The 10,771-nt window shown below is 43.5% G+C and overlaps 1 pseudogene; it reads right to left on the bottom strand.

Annotated features, from left to right (window-relative positions):
* Positions 1 to 979: 979 nt before the first annotated feature.
* On the bottom strand, positions 980 to 2,835 carry LOC123129570 (phosphoglycerate kinase, cytosolic-like; annotated as a pseudogene).
* Positions 2,836 to 10,771: the final 7,936 nt, after the last annotated feature.

Raw genomic sequence — 10,771 nt, 5'->3', positions numbered from 1 at the left:
GGACTTTGTAATAAACATCCAAACTTGGTGTTATTCATTTGCAGCGGAAAAAAATCCTACTTTTATAATAAACATCATACAACTTCTTGGTTATTTCAAACTGAACTTCTTGGTTTGTTTGCATTTTTTGGTTTTGAAATGAGATTTTAATATTTTTTATGAACTTTAAACTGCTCTGTTAATTTAATTTGAACTTCCCGAGTTTTTTTGCAAAATAGAAAAAAAATTCCATTTATAAAAGTTCATTTTCTATTTTTGAACTTCCTTGTTTTTTAGAATCATTTAATTTTCGTGTTTTTAAACCTTGTATTTCTCTGTTATTGTAGTTTGACCTTTTTTTTCTTTTTCGGCAATAATTTTTAATTTGTTATTTAAAAGGAAAAAATTCAAACGGACGCCGATCAACCCCATTTTCTAAATTTGAACTTCAAGGTTTTTATGTGGATACGGGTAAAATCCGTTTTTATTAAATAGTGAACTTCTCTATTTTTTAATTTGGACTTTCCTGGTTTTTCAATTTGAACTTCTTCGTTTTTAGTTTTTTAGAAACAGAAAACATTATTTTTTTAATTTGGACTTTCTTGGTTTTTCAATTTGAACTTCTTCGTTTTTAGTTTTTTAGAAACGGAAAACATTATTTTTTATTTGGACTCCCATGTGTAAGTCATGATGATTCTTGTAAAGCATGGCGGTACGTGACAAGGTTTCATTTCAAACTAAAACAGAGCAAACAACACAGAAGGAAACCGGACACAAAGACACAAAGCTTAAAACCATACACATCCACAGGGGTACGTTAAATTCCAGTCACATCACTTCACTCACACAGAGGAAGTTGATAATCATTCACAACTCATCTACTAGCAAAAATTGGCGACAAACCTATCTCAAAATTTCCATATAACGTTCCAGCGTTGCATCGATTTGAGATCCCAAAGAAAGGGGCACGCAACAAGCTGATAGGCGAAACCAAATCAACCTATGCCTCGTCAAGGGCGAGAACTCCTAGGAGGGGTTTGCCTCCCACCAGCTCCATGCTTGCGCCACCACCCGTCGAAATGTGGCTCATCTTGTCGGCTAGCCCAGCCTTCTCAACACCAACAACAAAGTCACCTCCACCAAAGATGGTCGTCACACCCTTCCTAGTAAGCTCAGCCAACTGCTTCATGATTGCCTGAGACAATGACAGCAGTAATTAGCAACAACAACAAATACAAGAAAGATGAATGTACGTTATGTGATATATATGTTGCACTAACATCAGTGCCTGCACAAACTTCTCAAACTCGAAGAGTCCCATAGGAACGTTCCAGATAACAGTCCTGGTGATGTCCAAGGCTTCGGCGAAAGTCTTGATGCAATTTGGGCCAACATCGAGACCCATCCAACCATCAGGGATAGCAGTGGCAGGAATAATCTGTAAAATAGTGTTCAAGGGTGAGCATCAGCAAGTAAAAAGCTTGTCATGTTCTGGTGCAAAATGTCAGACAACATGGCCCTTTGAAACTAACTTCTGGAATATAAAGTTCTATCACAAGGACCATCCAAGGTGCAAAATGAACAGCCACTACTGCCGTGGATCCAGGGCGTGGGAGGCCGCCACTGCCATGGTTCCATGGGAGGTTGCCGCTGTGTTGGATCGATGGGGAGGGAGGCCACCGTCGATGTTGTGGATCCAGGGGGAGGGAGGCCCCCGCCACTGCCGTGGATCCAGGGGAAGGAGGACGTCATCACGGTGGATGCAGGGGAGAGAGGCCACCGCCTAGTGGAAGCAGAGGGGAGGCCGGCGACGAGCTGGAGGGATAGGGGGCGGCGCACATGACCGAGTTTGGGCGGGAGGAGGACAGCGACAGATCCCTGGAGGAGGTCGGCGGAGCTTCTGCTGGGGAGGGAGGTTGAGGGCGGCGGCGCTTCTGCCAGGGGAGGGAGGTTGGGGGCGGCGGCGCTTGCTGCCAGGAGAGGTCGGGAGGGTGGTGGCGGCGACGACTGGTGCCTGGGAGGGAGGTGGGGATGGCACTGACGGCGGGTGTCGGTGTCAAAACCGGCGGATCTCGGGTAGGGGGTCCCGAACTGTGCGTCTAAGGCGGATGGTAACAGGAGGCAGGGGACACGATGTTTACCCATGTTCGGGCCCTCTTGATGGAGGTAATACCCTATGTCCTGCTTGATTGTTCTTGATGATATGAGTATTACAAGAGTTGATCTACCACGAGATCGTAGAAGCTAAACCCTAGAAGCTAGCCTATGGTTTGATTGTATGTTGTCCTATGGACTAAACCCTTCGGTTTATATAGACACCGGAGGGGGCTAGGGTTACACAAGGTCGGCTACAAGGGAGGAGATCTACATATCTGTATTGCCTAGCTTGCCTTCCATGCCAAGGAGTGTCCCATCCGGACACGGGACGAAGTCTTCAATCTTGTATCTTCATGGTCCAACAGTCCGGCCAAAGGATATAGTCCGGCTGTCTAGAGACCCCCTAATCCAGGACTCCCTCGGTAGCCCCTTAACCAGGCTTCAATGATGATGAGTCCGGCGTGCAGTATTGTCTTCGGCATTGCAAGGCGGGTTCTTCTCCAAATCTTGAATATCTACTAAGTAGTGTCCGGCTCCCATAAATGTTGGACTTCTTGGCTTCTGTGCCCAATATGGGCTATCTTCCACGCGTCGAGCGAATGCGAGGAGCCAGGGCGTTTTTACATTCGCCCCCCTAGCCAGGTAAATAAATCATCTATTAAAGGGATGGGGATCCTTGGATCCAATCCACACCATCCTCCCACGGCGAGAATCCACCGGAGCGCGCTCGGGAAAGTCCATTCCATCATGGCCGTCCATCGCAGCTCCTCTTCTCGCTCCCGTAGCCCTAAGCCCGGTGATTGGGAGAAGTGTTTCATCCCGCACAGCCGATTAGTAGAGCTGCAGACCCAGGGATTTCTCCCTCTAGTGTATATGGTCCCCGTCCAAGCCGGGCTCGCCACCTATAATGGCGGGGAGCAAGCGAGAGGTTCCCCAATCCCTCCAAGGGGGAGCGAGTATGCCTTGTTCCTTACTTACTAAGGGGACTTGGATTTCCAATCCATCCGTTCCTCCACGGACTCCTGGAGTTTTATGGCCTCCAGTGCATAATTTCACCCCTACTTCCATATTACACATCGCTGGTTACGTCGCCGTTTGTGAGCTATTTCTGGGCTGCGAGGCTCATTTCGAGCTGTGGAAGAGGCTATTCTGCCTTGTGCCCCGTTCACAGGAGGGGTCACTTTATCAAGTGGGCGGAGCCGAAATATGGCGCATCGCCGAGACCGGATACCTGTCCGGTACCCCGAAGAAGGCGTCCGAAGACTGGCCTTCGGAGTGGTTTTACATGGAGGACGTCCCTCTTCTAGACCCTGTTCGGAGGGGTCTTCCCGAGTTCAACAATGCTCCTCTGAAGAAACACCAAAGTTGGCATCCACGGAGCCCCCAGGAGGAAGACAACAGAGAAGTCCTTTACCTGATGGACCGGATTAAAGCGCTGGCTCAATCAGGATTGACAATAATTGAGGTTATGTCAATATGCATAATGCGGGGGTGCAGCCGCTTCAATATTGAGGGCACCCCTTGTGGTGTTTTAACGGGGAAGATGATGCCACCCGCTGTGGGCGTAAGGGACCGGACTCCGCTACTGCTTTAGCAAGAATTATGTCCGAGTTGTTCAAGGGAGAAGAAGAGGAGTCATCTGTATTAAGCTGTGAGATGGATTCTCCATGTACAACTCACCAAGCTGGGTGAGCTGTCACTCTTTACTCCCAACCTTCCCGCATTCTTTGTTGTAAATACTCACATTGTCATTTCATGGCAGGAACTGCGAAAAGCTGTAAGGGAGGTCAACAGCCCACCTCCACAACCGGAGGACCCTAACCGGGCCCTCGATCCCGGACTCAAAGAGGATCCGGACATATTTGTGGAGCTGATAGACAGGACATTCTATCAGTTGAGCTGCGATGACGCCATGGTGGCCATCATAGCCGACTATCCTGGGCTACTCCCTGCATCGCAGGTGTTGACACCAGATTTTCACACGGCCAAGAACTCAATTAAGATGGCCTCAAATGGAGAAGTGCTCAAAGTGAGAAAGTTCCATGTCGTCAAAAGGAGAAACTTCCATATTTGGGCCATAGCCATCCGGTCTCATCTCTAAGGCTGAAGTTGTGTTTGAAGTACTCAGATTTTATATTCAGAACACTATTCAGCTGATTACGCCCCCAAGATGGCCTTATATGAGAAATGTTTCTACACGGATTGTCTTCGTCTCGTCGAGACAATCGATTTCGATATAAAAACATCTAAATCGGAGTTCGTATGCAAAAGTTAGAGCCAAAACAGTGTGCTGCATAAGTTTGCCCCAGAAGTTTCGGTCAAAACTTCCGAGGAGGTTCCGGGCTAAACCGAAAGTTTGCACGCGGTGCGCCTCGAAGACTGGAATTTTAACATTGTTTGCAGATTTGCGGGGCTGATTTCGACATCAAGATGACCTCGGATGAAAAAGTGATCAACTAAAGAGTTTTTCTCCATTGCAAGATCTACAACTTTGCTTTTGGGACCATCATCATCCGAAGTAGTATGCGGCCTGCAGATTCAGTGCAAGAGGGCTACTTGATATAATTTCAGCCCGGAAGTTCCGGGCCAGACCAGAAGTTCCGGCCCTCGTAGTCCGAGTTGGGGTAACTTTTGATGATTTGGACGTGATTTGAGTCCTTTTCTTGTACGGGAAGTCCAGCCGCCTCATATATATGTAAGGGGTGACGGCCGATTGAACAACACACAATCGACATATCAATTTATCATCTTTTATCTTTACCTTTACCTTCTCCCTTTGTTCTTCTTCTTCTCGTTCTTCGTTCGTTCTTCTTCATTGCAGGGCGGCGAACCTCGAGGCCCTAGGAGCGGTCAGGCCAACCTAGGGCAGCCCATAGCCGCCACGCGCCCTGACGGGGTCCCTCCCGGGCGTGTGGGGTTTCGGGTCCACAAAAGCGCCCACCGGATTGTCTTGCGTACCGCGCTTCCGGCGGGTCTCCTTCGACGTGAGCTGCAGTGCATCACCCCCGGTGTCGAGGGTACACGGTGACGTGTTCGTGTGCGAACACACTTTTTGGCGACTCTGCTGGGGACGAAGCTTTGAACGGTCTCCGGCCCATTCTTGCTACGAAGAGATCGTCATCTAGGGTTTGCAATCTACAAAGGTAATATGAATACCCAATTCCCTACTGTAGATGCAAATATTTCATATGATGTTACTAGATCGTTCAATGATTATACTCTATCAGCCAGCCCTAGTTTTTTCAATAATGCATCTAATTACGTGCATAGGCCGATTCAAAGTAATTTACATGTTTCAACTTCTTATGAAACTAGTAACATACAACATATGTATCCTAACTCTCATGCATCGGCAACCCCACTAATCCATATGCCGATGAACAACATGATGGGTTCGGTTAATCAATTTGAAACACCTCATGTTAAAATTTCCAATAGCATAGAAGAAAGTGTTTCACCTTTTTATTCATTGGCAACTAATTTGCAGTATGTGAATCCAACCTTGCCGATGGATGAGAGAATTGGCCATGCTACTACTAGCTATTCGGCCAGTTACTCTCAACCATCATATGCTACACCTCATTTTAGTAAATTTTTAGCACCGTATGAAACTGTAGATGTTCATAATCCGGCCCCGCATCTTCATGGTCATAGCCGAATAAGTGAAAATTTTACAGGAACACATGTGCCATCATCAAATACTGTAGCATATAATGCATACTCTACGCAATTCGAGAATTTCGGCAACACTCACGAATCATTTCCGAAAGAATCTAAAAGTATTATGGAGCAATCCCTTCCAGAAGCGCTTGTGGCTGCGTTAAAAAAGATCCTGGCATAAAACAAGAATATTAGTGCTCTTTGCCTTGAACAATATGAAAAGGGTTTCCTGATTATGTTGCAATAAAGGCTAGAGTTTTGCAAGAATATGAAACTACATGCATTGATAGAACTGGCGAAAGAGCATATGGTTATACAGCAGTGCATACACCTCCACTTAGTACCGCAGCATATTATACACCCCCTACACAATTGCAAAATTTCGGCAACACTAATACTTCATTGCCGAAAGATTCTAAAAGCATTGGGAGGCAAACTAATCTAGAGCGGACTGAAATTAAGAGGGGAGTTAAAGCTTTGCGTGATAGGGTGCAAGTGCTTCGCCAAGAGAAAATTGATAGGGAATTAGCTCAAAGAAAAGAATCCTTGCCAATTGATATAACCGGTGAAAATAATGATGATTCGGAAACTAAAAGTGCTTCATTTGAAAAAGCCGATTCAAGTAGTATATATTCCGAATCCATCAAATCCAAAGAGGCAAACATTGTTGAGAAAGGGCATGGAAAGTATAGCAAGACGGCCATACTTGATTTTTCTAAAGTTAATGGAACCTACTTCCTGCCCTATGAGTTTCGTGCTATGGAAATTGATGAGCTTCAAGAACAAGAACAAGTGGCCGAAGAAAGTTTGATGGACGAAGTTCTTCAAACTAATGATGCACGAAATCAAGAGAAATATGATGACAAGGCACTGGGGAGTTATCCAAAGGCGGAGCAAGATATTCTTCAATTCACACCACCATCATGCTCTCCCAACATATTTGAAGAGGTATGTCTAGCAATTAATTTACCTGTTTTCAGATTTGGTCATGACTTAGTTGTTGATGCATATATTAGAAAAATCTTCATAAGAAATATTGAGAGACCAATGAAGAAGGGTAATTTATCTGTTAGCAATCAGATTGTCACAAAGCATATCAGTCAACATATTGCACCATTCAGAAAGACCGATTGCGAAAAAATATTGCAGCCAAGGCTTTCCCCATTACTTATCTAAAGCTCATATCTAATTGGGTAGCTCTGCTTATTTCTTACTTGGCTTACACTTGGTCTCAATCGAGACATGTATGTTCTAGCTATTTTCGTTTCGGAAATTTAAAGCCAAGGTTAAAATCTTCTGAGCAAACCGATGCCAGTATAGTTTCTTATCCAAAGACATCGGAGATAGAGTGCAAAACATAATGCATAGCCGAATGGGGTGATGCAAAATCTGAACCATTTGTTTGCTTAACTCCAAAGCCGTTCTCACAACATGATCGGCTAGGAAACAAGAAGTATACCTTCAATTCAAGCATGTGTGATCAAATATTTGATTTGTTGCTGAAAAATAATTACATTACAATTCTTGATCACCATGTTAAGCCATCAATCCAAGGACGAATGTATTGTAACTTGCATGATTCGTCCAAGCATAATTTTGAGGATTGCAACATGTTTCGTCAAATAGTTAAATCATCCATCGAAAAAGGACGATTGAAGTTTGTTGAAATACCAAGAGATGACCAGTCTATTCCAATTGGTCCCGATGGCAAAAAGTTTTTGCATCGGCTGCTTCAAGCCGATCCATTTAAAGAGAAGGTAAAAACTACAGGTGATGGGATCAAGCTTTCAAGTAAAGAAGTTGTTGAAGAGCATAATGAACATAATCTTGAGGGCAAAAATTACATCGAAGCTACAATGGAGACGCCAAGGAGTGGGGGGCAGCAAGCAAATCCAATGATCGATGAAAGCAACCCAAAAGAAAACAAAGGCCGAAATAAGCGCAAGTGTAAGAGATCAAAAATCACCTTCGCTGAACTATTGGATAAATATCAAAAGAAGAGTGAAGAGAAGAATGCTTATCGGCCAAATCATGCAAAGAAACCAAGATCACCCCCAAGGCGCAAATATGAGGATCGGTATTGGCAAAGTGAGCATTTTAATGCAACATATTCATATCCTTATTTTGGGCCGCCAGTGCCAATGCCGTGGATGCATCCTTATGCTCATGTAGATCCATATCCATCATGGGACAGGTATGATACAAGGGAACACTCTCCATCTTATTTTAGACCATCTAACCAATATTATGCATCTCCGAGAAGATCAACATATGAACAATCATATGTTAAAGACCGTTTCAATCATAAGGAATCGGTCCGGAGCTGAAAGAAGAAGAAAGAGGTGGTCAAACAAGTGTACCGTGTTAAAAGAGATGGTCGTAAGAGTGCAACTTCAGATTTGATCTCAAATGAAAAAGAGCCAATTAACGTGTTGACATTGGTTACTAAAGGAAATGAGACGAAGCAACCAATTATCAAGAGTCAAAATGCCAAATCTGAAGAAAAGAAGTTGATAGTGCACAAGGTAAAACAAGAATTGCCATTGCTTCAAACAAAATCACAGCCGGGGTGCCCACTCGGCTTATCGTATTGGCGAAAGAAGGAATTACAAAAACTTAGTGCACAAGAGCTGAAAAAGAAGAACATGGCATGGGTTCCCAAGAGGAGCAGTCAAAATAAAAATGATGTGCAACCTTCTATTGCAACAAGTGTTATAAAAGTGCAGAAAGAAAAAGATGGAAACCAGAAACAATTAAGCCGAAGGTTTGCATCACCCCATCAAAATCTTCGGTTAACACATCATCCATGTTTTTCAACCATACCATTGATGCCTTTGCCATGGAATTCATCATCAGGTATGATAAATTACCCTCCCTGGATTTATTTTGATCCATGGAAGCGACATAATTTTCTGCATCATGAGAGGGTATTACCAAATCCCTATACAATTTATTAGCTACATTTTTTCTTGCTAATCCAAAGGGCCGAAATATTTGATTGCTATTTCATTTGTTTATTTCGGCTATACATGATTTGGTGAATGAATTCTACATGGACCTCATGGTAATGGCTGATACTTATCTATCGCCCTAAGAATATATGTAAGAATGGCCGGTGTGGTGCTCTAACACCATCCTTAGTTTGAGTAGAGATTGAGATAAGTGCTTGCAAAGGAATTTGTCAAATTGATGCCATTGAGGATATTATGCATAGACCAATTCACCAAAATTGCAAAGTGAACTTATGTTTTGATTGGGTGTGCTTTGGCTTGTTAGTTTTCAGAACTTACGTAAGGCCAAATCATGGTTGATTTTATTATTGAGCATCATATTGACATCATGCATAATATTGATTTTAGCTTGATCTCTATAGTACCATGGAGATTATATATTGATGGTTAAATTTATAGCAATGGCCAAGGTGTTGGTGTTGTTTATATATCTCCTTATGGTGCTATTTTGTGAAGCCTCATGCAGCTTAAAATATTTTTGCACAATGATCAAAGCCGAATATGCATTGTCATTCGGATTGGAGCTTTGCCTTGCTATAGGTGCTATACATATTGAGGCTTCTGGTGATTCGTTATTAGTAGTGCAACAAATATCCAAGGGTTATCAATGTTTTGACAAATCACTTATAGTTTATCTTTTGGTATGTCCAGATGTAAGATTTACCTTGGGTTGCTTTAAAATTGTTCATATATCTAGACATGACAATTCGAAAGAGTTGGCACAGCAAGCATCCGGCTACTATGTTAACCATGGTGTATTGCATTTCTATCAATAGCCGATGCTAGGTCTTGTCAACATAGGTAAGGCCAAATCGAAGCCCATCGCTTCGGCCACTAATGAAACTTTTATGCAGATGAAGTAAGGATTGAAGGAAGTTCATTCTTGATTATCTGCAAAATCCTAATGAAAGGGAGAACAATATGGTTCGGAGGATGGTTTTGGTCTATGGAATCTTATCACCGGATTGTTATAGAAACTGAGAAGTTTTCTCCCAAGTATGCATCAAGAGGTTCAAACAAGCAATGGCCGATATATACTTATCGTCCTAAGAACGTGCAAAATGGCCGATGGATTACTGACATCGTCCTTAGAAAAAGCATCATGCAAGTTATTTTTCGGCACACAAGTTTGCCAAAAAACAAGGGGGCATGTGTTGACACCAGATTTTGACACGGCCAAGAACTCAATTAAGATGGCTTCAAATGGAGAAGTGCTCAAAGTGAGAAAGTTCCGTGTCGTCAAAAGGAGAAACTTTCATATTTTGGCCATAGCCATCCGGTCTCATCTCTAAGGCCGAACTTGTGTTTGAAGTACTCAGATTTTATATTCAGAACACTATTCAGCTGATTACGCCCCCAAGATGGCCTTATATGAGAAATATTTCTACACGGATTGTCTTCGTCTCATCGAGACAATTGATTTCGATATAAAAAACGTCTAAATCGGAGTTTGTATGCAAAAGTTAGAGCCAAAACAGTGTGTTACATAAGTTTGCCCCGGAAGTTCCGGGCAAAACTTCCGGGGAGGTTCCGGGCTAAACTGAAAGTTTGCACGCGGTGCGTCCCGAAGACTGGAATTTTAACATTGTTTGCAGATTTGCGGGGCCGATTTTGACATCAAGATGACCTCGGATGAAAAAGTGATCAACTGAAGAGTTTTTCTCCATTGCAAGATCTACAACTTTGCTTTTGGGACCATCATCATCCGAAGTAGTATGCGGCCTGCAGATTCAGTGCAAGAGGGCTACTTGATATAATTTCAGCCCAGAAGTTCCGGGCCAGACCGGAAGTTCCGGCCCTTGTAGTCTGAGTTAGGGTAACTTTTGATGATTTGGACGTGATTTGAGTCCTTTTCTTGTACGGTAAGTCCAGCCGCCTCATATATATGTAAGGGGTGACGGCCGATTGAACAACACACAATCGACGTATCAATTTATCATCTTTTATCTTTACCTTTACCTTCTCCCTTTGTTCTTCTTCTTCTCGTTCTTCGTTCGTTCTTCTTCATTGCAGGGCGGCGAACC

This window comes from Triticum aestivum, chromosome 6A (genome assembly GCF_018294505.1).
Source record: "Triticum aestivum cultivar Chinese Spring chromosome 6A, IWGSC CS RefSeq v2.1, whole genome shotgun sequence".
Taxonomy (NCBI): Eukaryota; Viridiplantae; Streptophyta; class Magnoliopsida; order Poales; family Poaceae; genus Triticum; species Triticum aestivum.
The sequence above is the reverse complement of the archived record's forward strand: the minus strand, read 5'-3'. Positions and strand labels throughout refer to the sequence as shown.